Below are 23576 nucleotides of genomic sequence, written 5' to 3'. Positions count from 1 at the left end.
CAGCTTGGTCTGTAAAGCGAGATCCAGGACAGGCACCAAAACAACACAGAGAAACCCTGTCTCGAAAAACAACAAATGGATAGATAGATAGATGATAGATAGATAGATAGATAGATAGATAGATAGATAGATAGAAATTAAAAACAAACAAAAAACAGAAAAAATAACCACACAGAGGGCAAGGCCCAGACACTTATCAAGCACTCACTATGGGAATCACTTCTCAGGTGTCATGTCATCTTTTTTGACATGTGTTTATTCTCGACAAAAATAACATAGGATGAGATTCATCAATGTCGCCCTTTTTGGCAGAATGGTAAATCCCGAAGATGTTCATTCTTTATTGTTCAAACTGTGGGTGTCACCAAAAAATGGGAAAAGGGCCTTCGCAGATGTGAGAGGTCTTGGCGGGAGTGAACCCTAGACTATCCAGGTGGACCCGATCTTATCACACAAGTCCTGACAACCCAGAGCCTCTCCCTGCTGCACTGGGAGGGACGGCCACCCAGGGGCTTGTCTGGTCCTTGCCGACTTTGGAGGAGCAGGAAGAGCCTCCAGCCAAAAACGCAGATGGTCCTTAGAAGCCATCAGGGACAAGGAAGATTCTCCAGCAGCATCCAGAAGGACACCCTCTACAGATACCTTGATTTTTTTTTTTTTATATCTCATTTCCTTTCTTTCTTTTTTAGTGCTGGGGATGGAACTCAAGCCCCTATGCATGCTAGGCAAGTGCTGTACCATTGACCTGTATCTGACTGTATTCAGCCATACCCTTTGGGCTTCTGATGCACTGGGAAGAGAACACATTTGTGGTGTTTAAGCCATTCAGGTTGTGGTCCATTTTACAGAAGCAGAGGAAAGCATTCCACTCCCTCTCACAGGTGAGGGTGGGAAGGGTGAGCGAGGTCCCAGCAGAACTGCTAGAGGTGGAGGGGCCCACCTCGAACCTCCGCCCTCTCACCCCAGGGACTGACTCCCATAGAATGGCGGGCCCTGTGCCATGTATGGCACTGAAAACAACCAGATGCCCTGGAGACTTGTCTGCCAGCATAGTCTCTGCTGTCACAGCTCCTGCTCACCACAGTCACAGCATCTGCCTTCCACAGATCTTCAAACACCACCTTGTCCCACCCTTACTGCAGTCCACTGAAATGGGAACTGATACTCCCATTTGTAGACAGAGATCTGAGGCTCCCAGAAGCAAGTGTTGGATACAGAGTCCCCAGCTCACTACATCAGATGACCCCAGACCTCCTGCATCCGACTCTAGACTCTGGGTTCTTCCTTACCTCAGGTATGGAGGGGATCTGCAATACTTGGAGCAGAGATTTAGGGTACCACTACCCCATCAATGTGGGGGCTAGGAGTCTCAGGTCCTCCGACCCATTTTCAACAAACTTTTCTCAGGCTGAGCTACACCACAGCAAAGCACGTTGGGTTAGTGACAACCGATGCACTGACGCACTCCTTGTCATCCAATCTGGCTTCTCGTGTCCAGAGGCTTTCTCCCTGAGTGGCTGTGTTCTGAGGGTAAGCCTTTCCTGCTACTGAGGGCACACAGGGAGACTGTCACTAGGGCTCACCCTGTAGGCTTACACCCTCAGACTCTCCTGTCACCTCTTAATTCGTCTGTTGCTCCCCACCACATTGTCCCATTGTCCTCCCTGAGGGCTTGGCTATAAGACCAAGACAGCTTAATCAGGGCCCAGGCCACCCCTAAATCTCACAACCATCTATCCTGGCAAGACTTGTTTGCCGAGCATGCTCAGTCACAGGCCCTCGCTGACCCAGCCCTCACCCTGAGCTGTTGTTATCCTCACTTTTCAAAAGAGGAAAGTGATGCTCAGGTTCTGAACTCTTTTCACCAATCCTCCAGGACTTGGACCAAGGTCCTGACCTCCGAATCCATCTCCCTTCCCACTGCTTTGACCGAAAGGCCTGTTGACCAGCACTAGAGACAGAACCGCCCCCGCCCCCAGTGCCTCAGCTCACCTCCATTGCCCCCAGGCCAGGAAACACCAAGACCAACCTGAGAATCCCATCCCAGCTGAAACTGAAGGAGAAAGCCCCCTCCTGCTTCCACACATTCCCCAAATGACCTTGTGTAAGATCAGCTACACTCAGCGAGTCTGGGCACTCTTGGGAATGTGATGCATAGAGTACTCTGTCGGTTCTCCGGTCCTAGCCAGCTGAGAGTCAGCTGTGTCCCAGACCAGGGACCACTGCCCAGTCACACCTGGCTGGCTAACTCCATACATCCCAGGCCTCAAGCCTGAGGCAGCCCAGCTGCCTAGGAGTGGCTGAAATGGGGGAGTGAGTCATGGGGCCTGGAATCCCAAATCTTCCAGGACTCCATTCCTCCCAGCCAGCTCTCCATCTGCCCTCCAGATGTCTGCACTTCAGAAACACCCTCTGTCCACAAGGGCCCAAGTTCTCGGGTACACTTAACCTTAGGGAAACACATTGAGAGCTACCAGGTGCCTTCAGAAGCAGCGGGCCACTCAACGATTCTCAAACTTCACTGGTCCTACTTGGTGGGAACCCTGGTTTCCCACAGAACAGTGCTTACTGACCTATGCCTAGGAGGTCGCTGAAGGAAACACAGCCCCTACCTGCAGAGATCTCCCAATCTGGTGATCAAGACACGGAGACTCTGAGACAAGTGGGGAACGCAACCCTAGACCTCAAGTCAACCATCTGTAGAAGAGCCAGGGCTTCGCCTGAGGTAGGTAAGTAGGACCATCTCTATCCCTGGAGAGCTTCCAACGTCTAGAAATAAAGCACTCAGAAGAAAAGCCTAGGAGCAAAGATGGAAAAAAGAGAAATAAGTCGCTTCTCATATAATGCCTACTGTATGATAGATACAGTGCCTACTGAATGCAAGTTTCACATACGTTCAGTCTTCGATAGTGCTCACAGACCTCTCATTCAATCACAGCTAATAAGTAGCAGACCCCCGGAAGCAAAGTCAGGTGGGACCACACCCTGCCTCTGGGTGGCCCTGCGTGTGACTGCACATTCATCTCTTCCTGTGTTATCATCTAGACTAGGAGTCGGCTTGTCTTCCCATCCGTATCCTCTCATATTAAATACCGCTTCCTCTAGGACAGCCACCCTGACCATATTCCACTGCAACCAGATGGTCTGCTCACTCTGTCCATGTAAAGACAAGAGAAGATCCCAGGAAGACCTCTCATCTTTCTGCTAGAGGAGCCCTCACAGCATAAGGGCAAGCTGTGACCCAGACAGGGCTGTTTTTTTTTGGGTTTTTTTTTGGGGGGGTTGGTCTCTGGGACAGAAGACTCAAGATGATGAAAAGGCCCCAGCTTGGCCTCAGCCCAGCTTTTAGGTAAAGCTGTGGCTTAGGGTCTCTAGAAAAAGCAACGGCTGGAGGCACAGAATAGGAAAGCCTGGGTGGGGGGGGCTATGAGGGGGTGCTGCAGAAATGCTGAATGCATGCTCCCTGAGCCCACTGCTTGCTCTGTAGCACCCAGGATAGAAAGCAGCTTGGCCTGTTCATCACTGTATCAGAGCCCCGGGAGGCCCAGCTTACGGCACAGAACCACAGACCCCAAAGTGCTTTGCAGCTCCTCCATTCCCAAGAAGAGGTCTGCAGAGAGAGAGAGAAAAACACAGCCACATGGGCACAGATACGGGTTGGTAGAGACCGCAGTTGCCCTCTATGCGAGCAGCAGCTGGGGCCTGAAGGAACAGGAGACAGGATTTCATTAAACGGTTGCTTCTCCAGGCATGCTATGGCCAAGGGCTCTGTCAGTGAACCAGGATCCTGTGCTTGTCCCTGCTCTCCCCCTGCTTCCTCCAAATTGCCCCAGATGCCAGAGCCCTGTTGGTCATTAGCCAAGGAAGTCCGAAGCTAAACCAATTGATGATTTGGGTTGGGTTTTGTCTGCCTACAATGGGCAAGTTAGCATGACCACACGGGAAGGTTGTGCTGGGATGCGGGTGTGGGGGTGGAGCTGGCTGTGACTTCTGGTCCCAATAACTGCAAGAAAAGAAGATTCCAGAAACAGCCAGGGTGGAAAACACTGACGTTTTGCTTTTGTCAACCAACACCATCCTATCCTGTACAAAATCACCCAACATACCTCATGGACTCTGCATCCTGAAGTCCCAGGAGAAGAAAGCAAGAAGCTTAGTTTGTTTTGTGGGGACAAGGGCAGTTGGTAGTAGATAGGACCTAAGCCAAGAGTCAGAGTCCTAAACATCACTGAGGAGAACACATCAGCTCTGCTCTCCAGGCCATTAAAATCCTAGGCTCGCTCCCCCTACCTAGTTTTTCCATGTAGTGCAGAGCTGCCCCACCCAAGGCTCCCACCCCCAGTCTTTCATCTACTCTAGAGTTGAGTGGCTAAGCCTGGCTGCTTTTCCCAGCCCAGATGACGCAGGGGCCAGCTGGCTGCTGCAGAGGAGGGCGTGGGAATCCTGTGGGTTGTGCTGGGCAACTGCGCCCTCTTGTGGTAGTCACAGAATGATGCGAGAACATGAGGACAAAGGATGAGCCAGATTTCCTATCTGCCTTTCCCAGAATCTCATCCAGGCCTTTAGATACACGCTAGTGTCAGCTGGCTTCATCCTACGCTAAAGGAAGTGGAGGAGGACACCGCACTGTTTTTGCAAGCTTCTAAACCAAACCCACCTAGGAGAGAGAAGGCCAGTGCTTCTTCCACAGTCAAGGAACACCGTCTGTGAAAGCCCTCATCTGGCTACAGCATCTGCTCCTCTCTGTCAAAACTCTCCGCTCTCCTGTCTGAGAAACTAACTCTGCTAGAGGAAAGGCCTAAGCCTCCCTCCCTATACCGAGGCTCAAAAGCCACAATATAGGCTTCTTTGAGGATGAGGTCCTGCTTCTAGTCACTCCATAGGGGACCAAACATCCCCTAAGGCAGGAAGCATTCACTGACTGAGGACCCATTTCATGCCAAGTGTGCAGCCACAGTCTCTCGGCAGGACCAAAGAGACCATGACCAAAGCCCCATTTAGAGAGAGGAAGGTCGGGCCTCGGAAGGTCAAGTGTCTTGCTCATAACCTACCATTTGTCAATAACCTCCAGTTTCCACAAGCCTGGTGCTAAGCGTGTTATCCAGACAACCTCCATTCTGTGCCCATGGACTAGGCTGCCCAGGTAGCAGGTTAAAGTTAGCCCCATGTTACCGATGAAGGTTCAAAGACAGGAGAGGCACACCTTACATACAAAGTTACAAACACAAAGGTCACATACACACCTGGAAAGTGTCAGAAACATAGGAACACGCTTCTGCTCTATCCTTATTCTGACACTGGCTTTATGGTCTTATTATCTCATTTTATTTTTATGTATGTGTATGTATATGTGGGAGTATGTGTGTGTGAGTGTATGTCACGTGCATGGCAGTGTCTGCGGAGGCCAGAAGAGGGTGCTGGATCCCCTAGAGGTGGAGTTACAGGCTGTAATGAGGCATCTAATGTGGGTGCTGGTAGCTAAACAAGGATCCTTTGTGGGAGAATCAGGAACTCCTAACCACTGAGCTACCTATCCAAGCCCCTTCTACTGTGTTAGCTGAGCTTTGTTTTTCATTTGCTTGTTTTTGGAGGCCCATGTTGCCTCCTTCCTGCACCTTCAAGAACCTCACACAAGACACCATTCCCATCTCGGGTACCACACAGCACAGCACAGAGACAACATCTAGGGTACCACACGGCACGACACAGAGACAGCATCTATTCTGTAGCTTCTGGGGTATCCCTTTGTCTTTCTGCAGAAGCCATAGAAATTACCTAAGTGCCTCTTTTCTTTTTCTCTTCATCTCTTCTTAGTCATGCCCACCCTTTCTCAACATAATTACAGTAAAATGGGACTGGAATCCAGCCAGTGATTTCCTGGGCAATGGCATATTCTTCCCAATGTAAGTGGTGTAAGCAAGCTGGCCTCAGTGAACTCGTGTGCATGTGGGGAAGATGAAGTGATATCTGCCGGCAGGTGATTACCAGCAGAGGAAGGTGTTCAGCGAGAAGGTGGAGTTGGTAGCTAGGTGACTTCTGGCCTAATTCTCCCTGAAGTGGACTCCAGGGGCCTCCATGGCCACAGCACAACTCCATAAGTGGTCATCCCATGGAGGGCAGACAACCTGAAAGCAAGCCTTAATGGTCTCCTGAAGTTGCCTCTGGGTTTGGGCACAAGGCCACTGGGATGTAGGTTAGGGGACACTGGATAAGCACATATGCCAAGCTTTTGTTTTTCTTCCAGAACCACTGTAGACTGTTTTATAAAACAGGAAACAGGGCTGAAATTTGCCCAGGCTCCTCAGAGGCCCTGGGATCCTGCCTGGACTCTAATCACAAACCACCCTGGTTTGAAGGATGGGGGTGGGAATATTGCATTTCAACATCACTGTTGCTACCGTGGGAATGCAGAGGAATCTGAACTTGATACTAGGGCTGACTCCTCTAGGGTTTCCTTACAGAAACAGCATCCCATCTGCATCTCCGCTGCTAAGGGGGCCTGTGGTTTGGCAGTGTCACAGAGGGCTGGAGAGCCAGGAGTCAGGGTTGCAGGGTCACTGGATGACTCAAATGCCCTCTGCACTAGAAATGAGCCCACAGGCCTGAGCTTCCCCTGTGATGGTTGCCCCATGGAACCCTTCGTCAGGTCTCTGACTCTTCTCAGTGACAGGTGCTTGGGCTTCCTCATGAGCTGACCTTTGAGTGCAGTCACTCCATTCCCATGTTCTCTCTACAGGCAATGGAGTATGTCCAGACAGGGACAAAGGGTCCTGAGTTCCACCCAGGGTCCATGGAGGGATAAGAACTGTTCTGTGGTCTCCAAGTTACAGTTCAAGGTGGCACAAGAGAGGGCCAGGAGAAAGGACAGTGTCTAGGGACTGCTAGATGACACCACCCACTCACCTCCACACCTACCTCCCCACCACCCACTCACCTCCACACCTACCTCCCCACCATCTGCTTATCTCCACACCTACCTCCCCACCATCTGCTTATCTCCACCCTACCTCCCCATCACCCACTCACCTCCACACCTACCTCCCCATCACCCACTTACCTTCACACCTACCTCCCCACCACCCACTCACCTCCACACCTACCTCCTCCCCACCTAGAAGCCTCCAGCTTCCTTCCCTGGGATTGATTGGATTCCTACAAGCCCAGGAGGAGATCCCATCTCCCAGAGCTTTCCTGCCACTCCAGTTGGTACTGTTTCCTGTCCTCCAGGACTCTGGACTGCCTCTGCTGTACTTACTACACCTAGGGTGTGATCATTGGCTTCTTAACAACCACTCTTATGAAAAGTATCTCAAATTGCTTGTTATTAACACCTACCTAGTCCTAAAATGACAAACAGCAAATGTTCAGTGAATACAGCACGTATATCTCTCTCTTGGCCCTGCACTCCCAATTCCCCAGCCTAAACTCATCATAAGGATCTGATTGTTCTCAAGAAGTTCTTGAATGACAGGCCCCAGGCAGGGTCTCATGACAGCACCAGAAGCTGGCACCAAACCTCCATAGGCCTGCTGAGCTGGTCATCACACTTCCCCTCCAGCACCCGGGAACTGCCCCCCCCCCCCCCTGCTTGGCTTCTCTTTCCTGTCCTCTCTTCCGGAAACACCTTTTTCCTCCCCATTAGCCCGCTGTGTTTCCTGCACAGGAAGAAGGCTTTTGGATGTGGGGTGCTATTTATAGCATGGATCCCTCCTTGTAGACATCACCAAGAAAGGGACCACGGCACAGATTTGGGGTGGAGGACCCTGGGGCTTTCCATGGTCTCACAAAGAAGAGCAGCCTGAGATTACAAATGAGTTTGGAGCCTAGAAGCTTCAAAGCATCTCCTAAATTCCAAACGGGGTTTCCTTGCTGATGTCTACATCTTCAGGGGTCCCACAACTTTCCCAATGCCTTAGACCCCAAACCTCAGAGGCAGAATCACAGGTTCTATATGTGGGGTGGTCCTAAGGTTCGTTTTGTATGAAAGACATCCAGAGATATTTATTTGAATTCAGTCCCATAAGACAGTTCAGTCATGCCCTAGGCTAAAATTCCTTGACTCTTGCTTAACACCTCACAACTACAAAGGATTACCCCAGTGGTGGTATCTTTTGGGTGGGCTGAATGTGTCACCAATAAAGACAGTTGAACGCAGAATGTGGTTTTATTTGGAGTAGGGTCATGGCAGATATAATTGGTTAAAATGAGGTCATGCTGAAGTTGGGGAGGGCCCCTTACACAGTATGACCTTTGTACTAACAAGAGGGAGATTTGGACATAGACTCACACAGTAACAAGATGATATGAGGACCTCATGGAGACCACGGCCACATAGTAATGGGGACAGAGGCTGGAATGATGGATCTACAGACCAAGGGAGGCCTCCTGGCAAACTCTGTAAACTAGAAGAGGCAAGAAGGGCTTCTTCATTATGGGTGTCATGGAATGTGACCCTACTAATATCTTTAAAAGATTTATTTATTTTTATGTTTAAGGGTGTTGTGTCTACATGTATGTCTGTGTATCATGTTGGCGCCTGGTACCCACAAAGGCAAGAAGATGATGTGGAATCCTCTGGAACAGAAGTTACATACAGGTGTGAGACACCAGGTAGGTTCTGGAAACTGAGCATGGGTTCTCTGGAAGAACAGTCAGGGCTCTTAACCCTGAGCTAGCTCTCTAGCCCTTGCCCTGCTGGCATCTTGATTTTGGACTTCCAGTTGCTAAAATTTAAACAAAGAATTCCTGGGATTTGTGGGTCTTGTTGTTTAATTTTTCAAGAAACTTTTAAAAATAGCTTTTTTTGTTTATTTGTTTGTTTTTGAGATAGTATCTACCATGTAACCCTGGCTGATTTGGAACTCTCTATGTAGACCAGGCTGGCCTTGAACTCACAGAGATCTGCCTGTCTCTGTCTCACAAGTGCTGGGATTAAAGGATGGACCACCATGACAAGCTTTTTTTTTTTTTAGATTTACTTTTTTGGGGCTGGAGTGACCTACATATGACTAAAGCTTTTTAAAAATCAAGAATATTTAGTTGCTATTTTACATGTATGAGTGTTTTGCCTGCATGTATGTATGTATGTGCACCACCTGGCCCGGAGGCCAGAAGAAGGCATTGGACCTCTGGAACTGGAATTACAGATGGTCGTAAGCCACCCTGTAGGTGCTGGGAAACAAACTCAGGTCCTTAGCAAGAAGAGCCATCCATCTTTCCAGCCCCAGGAAACACGGTCCAGTGATCCTCTAAAAATACTGCTCCTGCTCCAGCTCTTGACTCTCCAACCATTGTGTCCCTCGCACACTCCACAATCACCCCACCCTGCTGGGTTTCCCTTTGTGAAACCTCACCCACCCCTCCTCTCCCAGCAGGGCTCCCCAAGCTCAGACCTTCCAGCACAGGAGTGTGACAGTGGGTTTGTTGGCCCAACTCCCCTCTTCCAGACCATTAGTCCATCAGCACATCTTTATCAAATGCCCACCACGCATCAGATTCCACACTGAGAGCTGAGTTCCCCACCAAGCACAGTCAATGTAAGGACTGCGTGGAACAATATTCCTGTTTACCCGCCCTGGTCTGGGTCTCCATCCCTCCCCATCACCGAAATGATCATCACATCCTGATCATGCCCCTTTGTTCTTCACAGGCAGGGACAGACACTCCTGCCTGGTGACATGTGCCAGCTCAATACAGGCCAGTGAGCAGCGCTCTGTCTGATGGAGAAAGCAGGGCCCCTCCACCAGGGATGTGCACATTCATGGGTGAAGATGGCTGCAGTCCATGGAAGAAAGGAAGGTCACCATAAGAATTAAGATTGGAAGACGGCCTGGAAACAAAGTTGCCATGAAAACTTCCGGATTCCCCTAAGGACCAGCATAGCTTTTCTCCCCCGCCCCATGGTTCAGGGTCTCATTAGATTGCCCAGGCTGGCCTCAAACTGACAATGGAGCCCAGGCTTGCCTACAACTTGTGATTCCCCTGACTTCAGCCTCTCAAGTACAAAGACTATACCCATCTCCCTAGGTTAAGTGCATCTTAATTCTCAAAACCTTGGCGGATACCACAGTCGCCTGATGATATAATTAAAGAATTCCCTGTAAATAAACTGTGGCACTTTCTGATAAGTATTTTTGGATCCCGGGTAGCAGGTTTCTCCAACGCAATAAGCCAGATCAAGCCGAATTAAAAGTCCAGGTTTAATGAGCAAATCACCCCTCCCCGCCCCTGTGATTCTCAAGCCCCCTAGAAGTGAGGCAGGGGAGGGAGGAGGAGACATCACGTGTCAGGTCCAGGGACTGGAACTTAAATACCCTGTAGGTGTGATCTGGAGCAGCTCCAGGGGAGGGGCTGTCTTTTTGGTGGGCTTTCTGAGAGGGGGCAGGGTTTGGAGAGGGAGGAGGAGGGGCAAAGTGGCCAAGTGTGGTGGCTCATGTCTGCAATCCCAGCATGTAGGAAGCTGAGGCAGGAGGATTGCTATGAGTTTGAGGCCAGCCTGGACTACACCGTGAGACTCTGTCTCAGAAACAATGCAAACCAAACCCCACACAGCTCAACACCAATGAGTCTATACTACTTGGCTGAGCTAAGAAATATCCTTTACCTGTAAGAAAATTATGCTGTGCTAAGAAGTGAGACTCAAGCTAGAACATACCACACTACTCACTCCTATGAAATTCATTGATAGGCAACGCCAATTTATGGGGGTACAAACCATCAGTGACACAGCTGGGGGTGGGGTGTCTGCGATGAAAGAAACAGGAGAGAAAATAGGCTCTTGGAACTGCTGTGTCTCATGAGGGTGTGGGGTATATGTCTATATAATATTTATCGAAAATACATCCAACCCGACACTTAAGATCTGTGCACACCACTGTTGGTAAATTATATCTTGATTAAAATTAAAATCAAATAGAATAAAGAAAAGGAAGGGTCCTTCCTTCTTATTTCTGCAGAAGTCTAACTGGGAGCACTGGATTTGGGAAGGCTGCCAGGAGCTGGGGGCTCCCATTTCCCTCTATGAACCTTGCAAGGCTTGTTCAGGTCTCTGGCCAGGCTTACCACAGAAGCAGGTGGAAGCAAACGGAGCAATAACCTTGGCCCATGGACGACTGAGCCTAGCTCTTTCTAGCTTTGCAAAGCAGACCTCTGCCTCAGAGGCATCAGACTGAGTGCTCTGGGATGTCCTATTGTTATGGAGATGGACCCCATCTGTCTTTTGGTTGACCAGCCTGGAGTTCACCATTTCAAATCTCCTATCTTCCCACATTCTTTACCTCAGCCACATCTGTGACTCCTCCTTCCGAAGGCAGTGCTATTTGTAATACTCTGAAACACAGACTGGACCAGATAAAGGGCCAGTCTTGCTAAACAAAACCCCAGGCCACACTCAGCACACACACACACACACACACACACACACACACACACATACACACACACACACCATACACACACACACACCATACACACACACACACCATACACACACACACACACACACACACACACACACACACACACACACACACACACTTGGTCTGCAGTGCAGTGTGGAGCCCAGTGGGCCCAGAGGGACCTCACCTCTCAGAGCTGGCACTGAATGCTCTCCTACTCTATCCCTCTGACCCCACGACTGATGCATAAATACCCTATTGGGAAGAAATCCTCCCAGAAGAATAGTCTGCAGGGGTGGGGCTGAATGCTGGATGCAACACTGAGTTTGTTCGGTCGCTTTCCTGTCCAGTACAGATCTTCAGCAGGACCAACTGTTAGCGAAGGAGCATGGAGCCCTGAATTGCAGATCAGTGCCAATGGGTATGACGAGCACCCACTTTGTACTAGAAGATCAGGTCCTACCTCCAGAACCTAGAACATCTTAATTCGGTGTAGCAAGTAATACCATCCCTGTCCTTTAGATGAGGAAATTGAAGGTCAGGAAAGTTACAGGAACCCAAGAGAGGCATGTATATTTTGGGGGGGAGAGGATGAGGGGTGAGACAGGGTTTCTCTGTCTAACAGTTCTGGCTGTCCTAGAACTTGCTTTGTAGACCAGGCTAGCTTCAAACTCACTGAGATCCTCCTGCCTCTGCCTCTGGAGTTCTGGGATCAAAGGGGTGCACCACCATACCCAATTTTTTTTAAATCACACTTCAGAGACCCAACAGCAAAGAGAGCCTGAGGAAGCAAGGAGGTGGCCTCCAAGACTGCCAGAGGAAGTCAGGATCCAGGCTACTCCTGTGGGCTGAGAAAGGGGAAGGACAGTCTTTCCTGCCTGGCCCTCACCTCAGTAGAGTTTATAGGTATCTTTGATCCTCAAGTAACCAATCTGTAAATGTTTCCTGAGCCCCTACTGTGTGCGGGCATTGGCTACGCCCATGTCCACAGCCCTGCTCTGGCCTCAGCAGCCTCTCACAGCCCCAACCCATCACCCCAAACACAGAGGCCTTTGTCTAGGCTTGCATGCGGGTGCAGAGGTCACAGTCTCTGCAGGCAACTGGGTGGCAGCTCTTCTCATGCACTTCCCACAGGCACCCCAACCATGTGATCATTTTCTAGATCTCTCTCTACCGGCCTTTGATTTCTCTACTGGCAAGAGGAAGTGGGAAATGACTCAGAGGGGCGATGGGTATGTTTGTGACGGCATTCTGGTCATGAGTGACAGCAGGGCTGGACTGCATAGCTGTGTAAAAGGCGGGTGGCCCACTTATTAGCTTCCGACTAGTTAAATATTTTAGCAAAGAGATTTTAATGAGTTGTCAATCTGACACAGTCCTAACTTTATAACAGTTATTCTCCATTCTGATGAGAAAACAAGAAACAGAACCCAAAGCACAACCATTTACCTATCTATCTATTTATTTTTACTATCTGAGTAACAATGAGCAGAAAAAACAAAATTAGCAATATGATTGTGTGTGTGTGTGTGTGTGTGTGTGTGTGTGTGTGTGTGTGTGTGTGTGTAGACAGGGTTTGGTACTCTCTGTGTAGTCCAGGTTGGCCTCAGACTTGAGGCAATCCTTGTCTCGGCTTCCCGAGTGCTGAGATCACAAAGTTGTACCATTATATTCAGCTTCAGACAGCTTTGGGGCTGGAAGTTTGGGTCATTGATAGAGCATATATGATTAACACACCTGAGGCACTGGGTTCAGTCTCTAATCCTAATAAAAATAATAACAAAAAAAATAAGTCTTAAAGATCTTCGAAATGAATGCTCTAGCAAAATTACTACTAAAAACTCTGGCCCAGGTCAGTGTTGCAGGAAAGTGTCTCTAGACCAGGCCTGTGTCCTCTTCCCTTTTCTGCACTTTGAAATGAGAAATGAATCCACAGTGTGCTGTTGTCCCAACTATAATCGGAACATGCTTTTCAACAGCAAGCAATCGTTTCCTGTCCCGCCTCCTCCTAACCCTGCCTTACTACCTAAAATCTTTCCTGTCCTTAGCTCTTTGGCTATTTATTTGCCTGAACTTTCGATGCTATACAAATCATTCACTGTTAGATAATGTCTATCACTCCCGGTCAGAAAGAGTAAAGACAGGTGTTTACACTAAAGCCCACCCAGTGTGACCAAGCGTCCCATCAGACCTTGAGGAGAGGCTAGTGAACGTGAATGCCACCTGGCCTTTTACAAGTCCATGGTCATCCTCTTCTGTACTTACAGCCTGGCATGCAGCATGAATGGTCATAATGGCTCATACTCTTTGGATAACTTAGGTGACTGCATTGTGACTTCCTTACTAGTGAAATGGAGTGAATACTAGCAACTATCTTTCTTAGTGATTGGAAAGATTGAATTGAGTGATATAAATTAAAACATTTCTCAGCTCACCATGACTATAGTCTCAGCTACTCAAGAGGCTTAAGCCCATGAGTTCAAGGCCATCCTAGGGCTATATAGAAAACAAAAACAAAAACAACAAAAAAAACAAAAAACAACAAAAAAAAAACCTATCTCTAAATAAATAAATAAATAAATAAATAAATAGTGTGCTCTTAATCCAGGATATCATGATCCCCATTGAAAAGACTCTGACCCTTCTTCCAGGAGAGAAAACTTCAATTTCAGGCCTCAACACAGCAGCCAGTTGATTAAGAAAAAAAAATGCACAGCCCTCTATGCACTCGGAGAACAGCCTAGGAATTTGTGTAGGGCCCAATTCTGTTAGATCCAATTTTACTGGGTAAGATTCAGGTACAGTGGGTATGTAAGAGAATGTCACTCTTCTTGGGAAACAGCTAAATATTTTAGGGGTTGAGTATGATGATCTCAACAATGATTTTCAAAAGCCTCTATTTATATTAAATGTCTAAAATTACTGTTGGCATTGTGTTACAACACTCTCTACATATGTGTATTTATATAAGTCTGTATTTTCTATATATAATTGAATCTCTCCATATATAGTAATCCCTAAGAGCTTCCTCCTTCTTCCTTGTATATAAAAGAGCCAGAGGATACAGGTAGGAAATGTTAGGACGGCAATGGGATGCTCTCTGTTCTGTCCTGGTTTGTCCTTTCTAAACAAACCTTGTTGGGGAAACTGATATGGAAGAGCACATTGATTGTTTCCTAGCTCCCTTCCCTGGCACCCTGAGGACACAGCCTCCACTCTGAACACAGCTTCACAGCTGCCCTCTTAAAGCTCACAGTGCCCAGGAGGTTATGCAGGCTCGGTGGTCTGGGAGCCAATGGGCAACCCATGGGAGCATCCAGGTCTCCCACACAATCAGGCCCCTCCAAAGCTTTGGGGAAAGAAAACCAGGTGACTTCCCAGAACCACCCGAGCAGACCAGGAGGCAGATGCCCAGCTATGGTCCTGGCCGGGCCTCCTCCATGTGTGTCTCATCAGCTGTCTCTCCTTTGTTCGGGGCAGGCAAGAAGAGAACAGTTGGCGTCTTGGCACTACCAGGAGCCCTGGTACTCCTTTCCAGTCAACTTAATTATCTGCACCAATGAGCTGGGGAAACAGGCATGGGGCATTGACTCTAGCAATAATTTATTGAAGACCTGGTCTGGGCTATGCTGGAAATATATTCCCCCACATTAGATAACACCAAAATAAAATGAGCAAAAGATCCAGTCAGACTTTTGTTGCTTTATGCCCTCTTTTATCCCTTCTTAGGCAATCCACTTCTCCGGTTTTCAATCTACAACGGAGGAGGGGGTAAACCCCTGCTTTGCCAAGTAGGTTCTACTGGGTGAAGCGCCTTCAGATCACCTGCACAGGAAGCTCATGTGCTGCTTTTCTGAACACGTGCAGACATGAACTGTAGTTTGTTCCAAGGGTGCTGAGTAGAATAAGAGAGAGGGAAGAGGAAGACTCTGGCTTTTGTTGAACACGCACCTTTAGCATCCCAGGGACTGGGTCAGGTCTTTCATGAACCCAATTCATGCAGTCACTAGCTATTTTCCACACACTTGTCAGTTTGGGAGCATCTCTGTGTGGTGTGTACATCCATATGTAGGGTAGGAGTGGAGGGTGAGATCAGGAGAGCTGCGAATGTCCCGTGAGTTGGATATTTTCATTTCACTTTTTATGGAGAAGCAGCAGTCTCCACCAGGTTCTGTGGCCTGCCTAAGGTGGTACAGAAATAATGGTGCAAATGCGGAGGTTGTGATTTCAGTTGTCAATATCTGCTGGATACTCCCATAGGCTAGACTTTACACCCCAAGTCAAGACATGGACTGTGACTTCAAGGCTGCCTCAAAATCTTCTTAGTATATCATGCGTCTTCTCTGAATGTCCCTGCTAATACATCAAGTGATGCTCCGCAGGGCTGGTGAGACCAAGCGGTAGGGAGGAGGGCAGGGACATGGGAGCTCTTTTCAAATGGCGAAAAGGTGGCATTTTGCAGGTAATTACATTCATCTTGCATAGCTTAATTTGAATACCCCACACCTAATTTGGGGATGCATTTTGATGACACTCACTAACATTTTGGTGTTTTCCACCAAGGGGTATAGGTCACAATCATGATAGATTAATACAAAGAGGAACTCGGAAAGAGGAACCGTCAAATAGGAAATAAGTCGATTACAGCGATGTTGTTAGGTGTCCCCAGTAACAGAGATGTCGCTGGATCAGCACTAGAAGGGGAGACCTTATGAAGGAGAAGGGGTACAGCCACATGACTAATGCTCTTTTCAGCTTGGAAAGTTTCATTCTATGGAAGATGCCATTAATCTGTGTGTACATAGATTTTAAAATTAGTGAAGGGATGTAAAGTGGGTCAGTACTGTTGACCAGATGGGAGGGGACTGTCATTGTCCAGTCAGTCAATCAGCTCAGCCAGTTGTACGGCTGACCCTCAGACAGCATGGGAATTACCAGGGGAGGTTTTTTTGTTTTGTTTTGTTTTTTGTTTGTTTGTTTTTTGTTGTTGTTATTGTTTTTTGTTTTTTTTAATGATAGGTACTGAAGCCATATTCCATTCTAATTGAAGCTGAGTCTCTGGGGATGGGTCCAGAAGGCAGTAATGTTTAAAAGGTCCCTGGCTGAAGGGAAAAGAAAAGCAGGAGGAAAAATCACAGCCAGAGGAAGGGAAGGTCACTCGGGGCTTTGGAATGGTCACACATCGTCGGCGCGTGTCTAATCCGAGGCAGTCATGTCTGGACACGAGGGACACTCTGGAAGACTGAAAGATCAGAGGAGAGGATACCTCAACCCTATGATTCTTAAAGCACTTACTCTCCTGGTCATTAAAAAGTGTTCACTAGCTGGACTGTGGTGGTGCACACCTTTAACCCCAGCACTCTGGAGGCAGAGGCAGGAGGATCCCTGTAAGTCCGACGCTAGCCTGGTCTACAGAGAAAGTTCCAGGATAGCCAAGGCTACACAGAGAAACCCTGTCTTGAAAAACCAACCAAACAAACAAACAAAAAACAAAACACAACAATTAAAAAAAAAAAGTGTCACAATTTGTTTGCCAGAAGATGGGATGAGAGGTAAAAGGAGGTTTTATTCATTATTTAGTTTCATTTACTTATTTACTTGTGAAATTTTTGAGACAAGGGCTTGCTCTATAGTCCCGACAGTACTCAAACTCCATGTCCTCCTGCATCAATCTTCTAAGTGCTGGGGTTTAAAGCCTGTGCTGTGCAGCTGGGGGTTAATCTTTAATAGGTAGCTTTCAGTTGAGGAGGATTAAAAGGCTTTAGAGATAGTTAGTGGTGGTGATCACAGACCAATCTGAAACATCTAATGCCACTAAACTGTGCTGTGATGAGTGGTTAAATAAGCTGGGTATGGCAGCACACACTTGCAATCTCCAGCACTTGGGAGGTTGAGGCAGGAGGATTCAGATCTCGAGGCCAGTCTGTATTATACAGCAATTCTCTGCCTTTTAAAAAGTTGTTCAACCAGTCTGGGTGGTACCATCTTTAGTCCCAGAACTTGGGAGGCAGAGACAGGCGGATCTCTGTGAATTCGAGGCCAGCCTGCTCTACAACCCAGGATGGCCAAGGTTATATAGAGAGACTCTGTCTCAAAAGAAAAAAAAAAAAGTGTTAAATGGATAAATTTTATGTCATATATATTTTCCCATAATAAAAAAAGTTTTTTAATGTTTCAAGCACAATGATAAAGAAATATAAATGGTACCCCTTCCATCCAACTTGAGGTACACTCTTTACTGTTGGTTTGGTGACAGAAAATTACAGATTATTGAAAAAAGAAAAAGAAGGAGGCTGGAGAGATGGCTCAGCAGTTAAGAGCATTGGCTGCCCTTCCAGAGGACCAGGGTTCAGTTCCCTGCACCCACATGACAGCTCACAACTGTCTGAAACTCCAGTTCTAGGGGACTTAACACCCTCACACAGACATGCATGCAGGCAAAACACCAGTGCACATAAAATAAAAATGAATAAATAATTTTTTTAAAGTTGCTAATAATGTACAACTTCCTCCCCAGAAGAAACCGCTAAAAAGCACTCCTTGGAGGAGCTGGGGAGATGGTCCAGGGTGCACTAGGACTTGAATTCAGATTCCCAAAATTCACACAAGAAGTTGAGTAAGCGAGTGCACACTCATAATCCCAGAGACAGAACCATTCCTGGGGTGCACTGACCTATTAGTCTAGCTTGATCACTAACAGTTGATAATCCAACATCCTTTCACAATAAAAAATTAGGAAATTATAAATAGAAGTGACTTCTTAGCAGATGATAAAGGGCAAGTATGGTTTGCCCCCAGCTGGCGTCATAATTGATGGCAGAAGACACAAAGCCTTTCCCTAAGACGGAGAACTAGAGAGGAGCACCTGCACTCACTATGGCTACTGGACAATGTCCTGAAAGCTACAGCCCAACAAATTGGGCCAGGAAGAAAAACACCTACTTAAATCTGAATGGAAGACATAAAACTATCTCTAGTCACAGGGGATGTGGTCCTACATACAGAAAATTCCAGATTCATACACAAAAACAATCCTAGGCAAATTCAGCCATGTATGAGATCAGCACACAGATATAGCAGCAAGGAATAATCCAAACAGGGAATTAAGAAACAAATCCATTTAGGAAAGCGTTTGGAGCATCAGAGGACTGGACATCAGAATAGTCTTGTAGTCCTTTGAAGTGGAAACATCTTGTTATTAACAGTGCTCAGTGAGCACACGCATCAGTGCTTCTGATTTTTCATGCATATTAGTGCATCTCATATTAAAATTAAGTAGAGCAAATAGATTTGATGAGGATAGTGGACTTCACAGGACATGTACTAGAAGCTGAGTCAGATCCATGAACCATTCAGAGTGGTCTGGGCCGCAGCCATCCTGCCTCCCTTCATTTCTCAGGAGTCACAGGAAGCTGGGAAGCAAAATCCCAGACCCCTTAGAGGAAACTAAGCCTGAGTCAGCCTTCCTAGGAGATTAGGCCCAGGGAACTGCTCGCTGAGGGGACTGTTTCCACTTAAAAAGTTGGTAATGTGTGTGTGTGTGTGTGTGTGTGTGTGTGTGTGTGTGTGTGTGTGTTTTCTCTTAATCAGAAAAGGAACTAAAAAAAAAAAAGGGAACTAAAAATGGAGTGTGTGTGCGCGTGTGTGTGTGTGTGTGTGTGTGTGTGTGTGTGTATAAGAGACTAGGGGCCAGCAAGATGAAGTGTTTGCCAAGTATTGCCACACTTCTTAGACCTCAGTGTCCCACAGAATGAGAGCTGGAGGGTTGGTTCCATCCCAGAGACAGCTCTTCTTAGCCCTCCCCCACTGTGTTTCTGCTTTGCTCTCCTGCTAACAGCTCAGGAGTGTGCTGAGGTCTGTGGATGAAAACACTACAGACAGAGAGATCTGCATGCAGGGAGCTGGTTTTACTAAAGAGAATGAGCTCTGGAAGGAGAGCTGAGGGCTGGTGCTCTAGTCGGCTCTGAGGCACCACAGCAGTGTGGCCAGAAGCCCAGGCCTTCCTTGAGAAGGCCTGAATTCTGGTCTGAAGGGAGGAGAGCAGGGCTTGGGCTGGGAGACAGAGATTCTTTAACTTTAAATGTCAGCCTATTATAAACCCTGTAAAGAATTCAAAAGTGCTTTAGAAGAAGGGGAAGTGATATCAAGGGCAAAAGATGAGCAAATTTGAAAAGATGCACTGGACACTTTTATGCTTTCTGAAACTCTTTCCTACTGGGCCAAAGCTGACTGAAGGCTGGGATGGAGCTGAGTTGTGTACACTTTGCTTAGCATGCTTGAGGCCTGGGAGTGGAGAAATCATTCATACGAAGTTGGGGTAGGAGACAGATCAGGCCAGGGAAGGACAAACCCACTCCTGCTTTCTATTTCCTCGGCCCAGACTCAACAGGGACACCAGATTCCAAAGCCCTTTGGGAGTGGAGCAAATCACTCCTGAAGAACTGACAGCCTGCCCTTTGAGTGAAATAAAGGGCGGGCTCTGGGTGCCATTAAGATCCGCCCCCCCCATCTCGCTTTGTAGACCAGGCTGGCCTCGAACTCACAGAGATCCGCCTGGCTCAGCCTCCCGAGTGCTGGGATTAAAGGCATTCGCCACCACCGCCCGGCCCAGGAATGGCACAAAGCTACGTTCTCGAACCCTCCACCCACCCACCCCCTACCTCCCACCCTGCCAAAAAAAAAAAGATTTTCCCTTCAATTTAATGAAACCGGAAAATACTTATAAAGCGCCTACCGTGTGCTGGCTGTTGTAAGTGGTCATACTGAGTTACAGGGAAGGGAGCCATGCGTGAAGATTTTTCACGTGTCTAAAATCCAAAGCAAAATCCAAGCCCTGCCCGGAGGGAGTTAAGACAAACCCGCTGGAGAAGCTCAGATTAGCAACGCCCCTTCACCTGGCAACCTCCCGTAACAGCCCCTGGAGGCTGACACAGGTCTGCAAACACGTGTCTTTTCCTCCAGCTGTCTCTCTCTTCCAGGAGCAACTTTATAAGCGTGAGTACCAGAGCAAGGGAGGTGAAGAACTGTTTGTTCTCCCATCCCAAGTCCACAGCTCAGACAGACAGAGAAACTCCAGGCTGACTGAGAACTTCACCTAGAAACCCCGTCTTCCGTGTACCAGCCCATCTCAGAAGAGATCCACATGGCTTCCATTCTCTTCGCAAGGTAAAAAGATGGGTTGGGGATTTAGCTCAGTGGTAGAGTGCTTGCCTAGCAAGTGCAAGGCCCTGGGTTCGATCCTCAGCTTAAAAAAAAAAAAAAAAAAAGTACCAGCCAAAACGCAAAGCAGTGTGAGATCAATTCTCCAGCCAGATGGAAGAACTGAAGGGAGCCAAAGTCTCTGGAGAGACCGTCTGTGTTGAAGTCCTCCTAACTCAACACAAGTGAGTTACATGGGTACCCTAAGTCCAGGGAATTAGAGATAGTTCACAGTGCAAAGGTCTGTAATAAATCCACAGCCTTTACTCGGTGAACTGGCCACCGGCTTCTCAGCATTGAATTTGAACCAGCCAATGGTATCCCAATGGCTGAAACAGGAAGCCAGATAAACAGCGTGTTATCAAGGGGGGGATCCAGCACTTCCCTTAAGCCGGCGCCAGCTGCGCTCTCGGACGGTCCTAACAAAGTCTCATTGACTCACCAGCTGATTTTCCTGTGTTCAGCCCTGGGGGACAAGGAACCCTCTTTGCTGGGCGGACATTACTCTAGTGCACTGCCCCAGCCACTCATTACTCAGGTCCGTCCCAGTTCCTTCCTCCCCTTTATGCCATCTGCAGACTTGGCCGGCTGTCTAACCTATGACCAGTTTGGGTAGACTCTAACGATTAAAAGGGTCCCCAAAAATCCAGGCACTGCACCCGCACCCTCAGGTGAGCGTCTCCCTCCCATTTTCCCAGCTTCTCTTTTCTCCTCTCTCCTCTCTCTCCCGGGATGCTCTCGAGGCTCCCAGACGTCCTGGGCAGGCGCCAGAAGAAACAGCCTTGAAGACGGCGCTTCTCAGCGTATCCTGGTGCAGGGGGATGGTAGAGGTGGCGAGGCAGTACATTTTCTGGAACAGCCCAGCCGGGTCACCTGCCCCAGCTCTTCCTTTAGCGCCTCCTGGGATGTTTGAAGAGTTAACTAGGTGCTTGGGGGTGGGGGTGGGGGTCGTCTGACTCTCTCTCTCTCTCTCTCTCTCTCTCTCTCTCTCTCTCTCTCTCTGTGTGTGTGTGTGTGTCTGTGTGTGTGTGTGTGATAGCACAACATTTAGTGTCTTTGATTGCAGGAACTCAGCGCACTTAAAACCACAGGTATCTCTTAGGAAGAGAAGCCAAAGCTCAGAGGGTTGGGGTTAGGTCACAGCGTCGTCAACCCCAGGACAGACGCAAGGTCCAGCAGGGGCGTCTAGACACTCCCGCGAAGCCGCTAGCATCCCGGTTGTTATCCCGCGCGTCTCCTGCGCCAGCCCGCAGCCTCTCTCGGGCACCACACTCTCCTCCCTCCGGCTGACTGCAGCCGGGCTAAGAGCAGAGCTCAGCCCCTCCACGGCGCCCGCCCGGTACGGGCCACTCACCGGAGCGCCTCTGGTCCCCGGTTCTGGGTCCGCGCCGCCGCCGCGCCCGAGTCGCACATCGCCCGAGCAGCGCAGTGCCGGGCGTCCTCTCCTGGAGATCAGAAAGTTCCCCCGGGCTTCCCGGGGCCCGGGCGGCTCCTCGCGCGAGTCTCAGCCGGCGCTGTGCGCTCCGGCCTCCAGCCTCTCACTCGGGCGGCCGCGGGCTCCCGCTCCACGACGAGAAGGAGGCGGCATCCTGAACAAAGTGCCGTCCCCCGGGCCCGGCGGCCGGGGGCGGAGCCTAGTGACCCGCTGCCCTAGGCACACGCCGGCTGCCTCCGCGGAGGGCCGAGCTGGGAGTGCCCGCGGCTGGAGGTGGGCGGGAGGGGAGGCCCGGCTGCGGATCGCCCTCGCTTTCCTCCCCTGGACTGTGCCAGCTTAACCCGCAGAGGGGCGGAGGCATGGGTCCCTTCCAGACTTTGTCATTGGAAAGCTATTCCCGTAACCCTTTCCTGCGTTAGCCTTCCCGCCCCGCCTCCCCAGCCGGCCCGCCGCAGAAAGGCGGCTGCTGCGTGGCGGGGGCTACGCCGGGAGTTGTCAGGGCAGGAAGCCTTAGCACAATTGAGCCTTTCCTTTACCCCAGGACCCGCCGCCACTACTTCCAGGAGGGGGTCCTACTGCCCAAGTCCTCTAGCTACCTCAGAGAAGTAGTGCGGATGGATCGGTGAGAGTCCATTTCCTTCCACTTTGGAACCCTGCAAGGGTCGTGATAGCTGAGCTGCGACCCTTGGGTGAGAGGTGAGGAGATGCCCTGGAACTATCTAGCAAAATGTAGACGTTTCAGTTAACCGGCTTTCCCCACCTTTCTGCTCCTGGTGCAGCCCACCCTTCTTCCAGAGAAGTGGGAGGGGGAGGAGGAGGAGGAGAAGGAAGAGGGAAATGACAAGGCTTTACCCACAACCTCGTGCAACTGTCTGCGGGGCTGGGACGTGAGTTTAAGGCGCTTGCCTCCTCCTTGAGCCGGGGGCTTCCAGACTCCGCAGCAAGCACACAAGCGGAAATCAGGTAGACTGTGCTCTTGCTCAGGCCCGGAGCTGTGTGTGAGAGGGAGCACCTGCCATCAGGGACTCTGCATGTGAGGAGGATCTTCTTCACCTTCTCCCAGCTCCAGCTAACAGTCAGGAAGATTGATTTATTTTCAAAGTGCTGGGGTTGGAGATTGGGAAGTGGAGAGAAAGCAAAATGCTGACTAACTAGGAGGTCTTGGAATAGGCAGGATTAAACCCCCAGATTCCTGCCCGAGCCCACACCCAGAGACATAGGATGAGAAGTAGACAGTGGCCTTCCCAGATGGTCAGGGAAATGAACGTAACATAATTTTTGTCCACGAAAGGAGTGCATTGTCCTTTGGAGGGACGAGAGGGCTGCAGAATAATGCCCGAGATGAGCCCTTGCTCTGTGTGTACTGGCTAAAGGCGTGGGCTTTGAAGGCAGGCATTTAGAGTCTGCTCTTACTGGATCTTTAACAAGTACTTTCTGGCTACCTCAGTTTCTTCTTCTGTAAAAGGAAACAATAGTTGTCCCTGTCTCGTACTGTTGCCAAAAAGATTTTAAAAAAGAGATAATACAGGTAACATGCTTGTGATAGC

General features: G+C 49.0%; 1 protein-coding gene across 1 annotated transcript in view; it reads right to left on the bottom strand.

The window, feature by feature from the left end:
* The window catches only part of Nav1 (neuron navigator 1), a 259488-nt gene extending 237152 nt beyond the window's left edge, over positions 1-22336 (bottom strand). The window contains 1 exon segment of the mRNA XM_036202429.1: positions 21949-22336. The gene's annotated coding sequence lies outside the window, so the exon portion shown is untranslated.
* Positions 22337-23576: the final 1240 nt, after the last annotated feature.

Source organism: Onychomys torridus, chromosome 11, assembly GCF_903995425.1.
Source record: "Onychomys torridus chromosome 11, mOncTor1.1, whole genome shotgun sequence".
In the NCBI taxonomy this organism is placed as follows: Eukaryota; Metazoa; Chordata; class Mammalia; order Rodentia; family Cricetidae; genus Onychomys; species Onychomys torridus.
The sequence above is the reverse complement of the archived record's forward strand: the minus strand, read 5'-3'. Positions and strand labels throughout refer to the sequence as shown.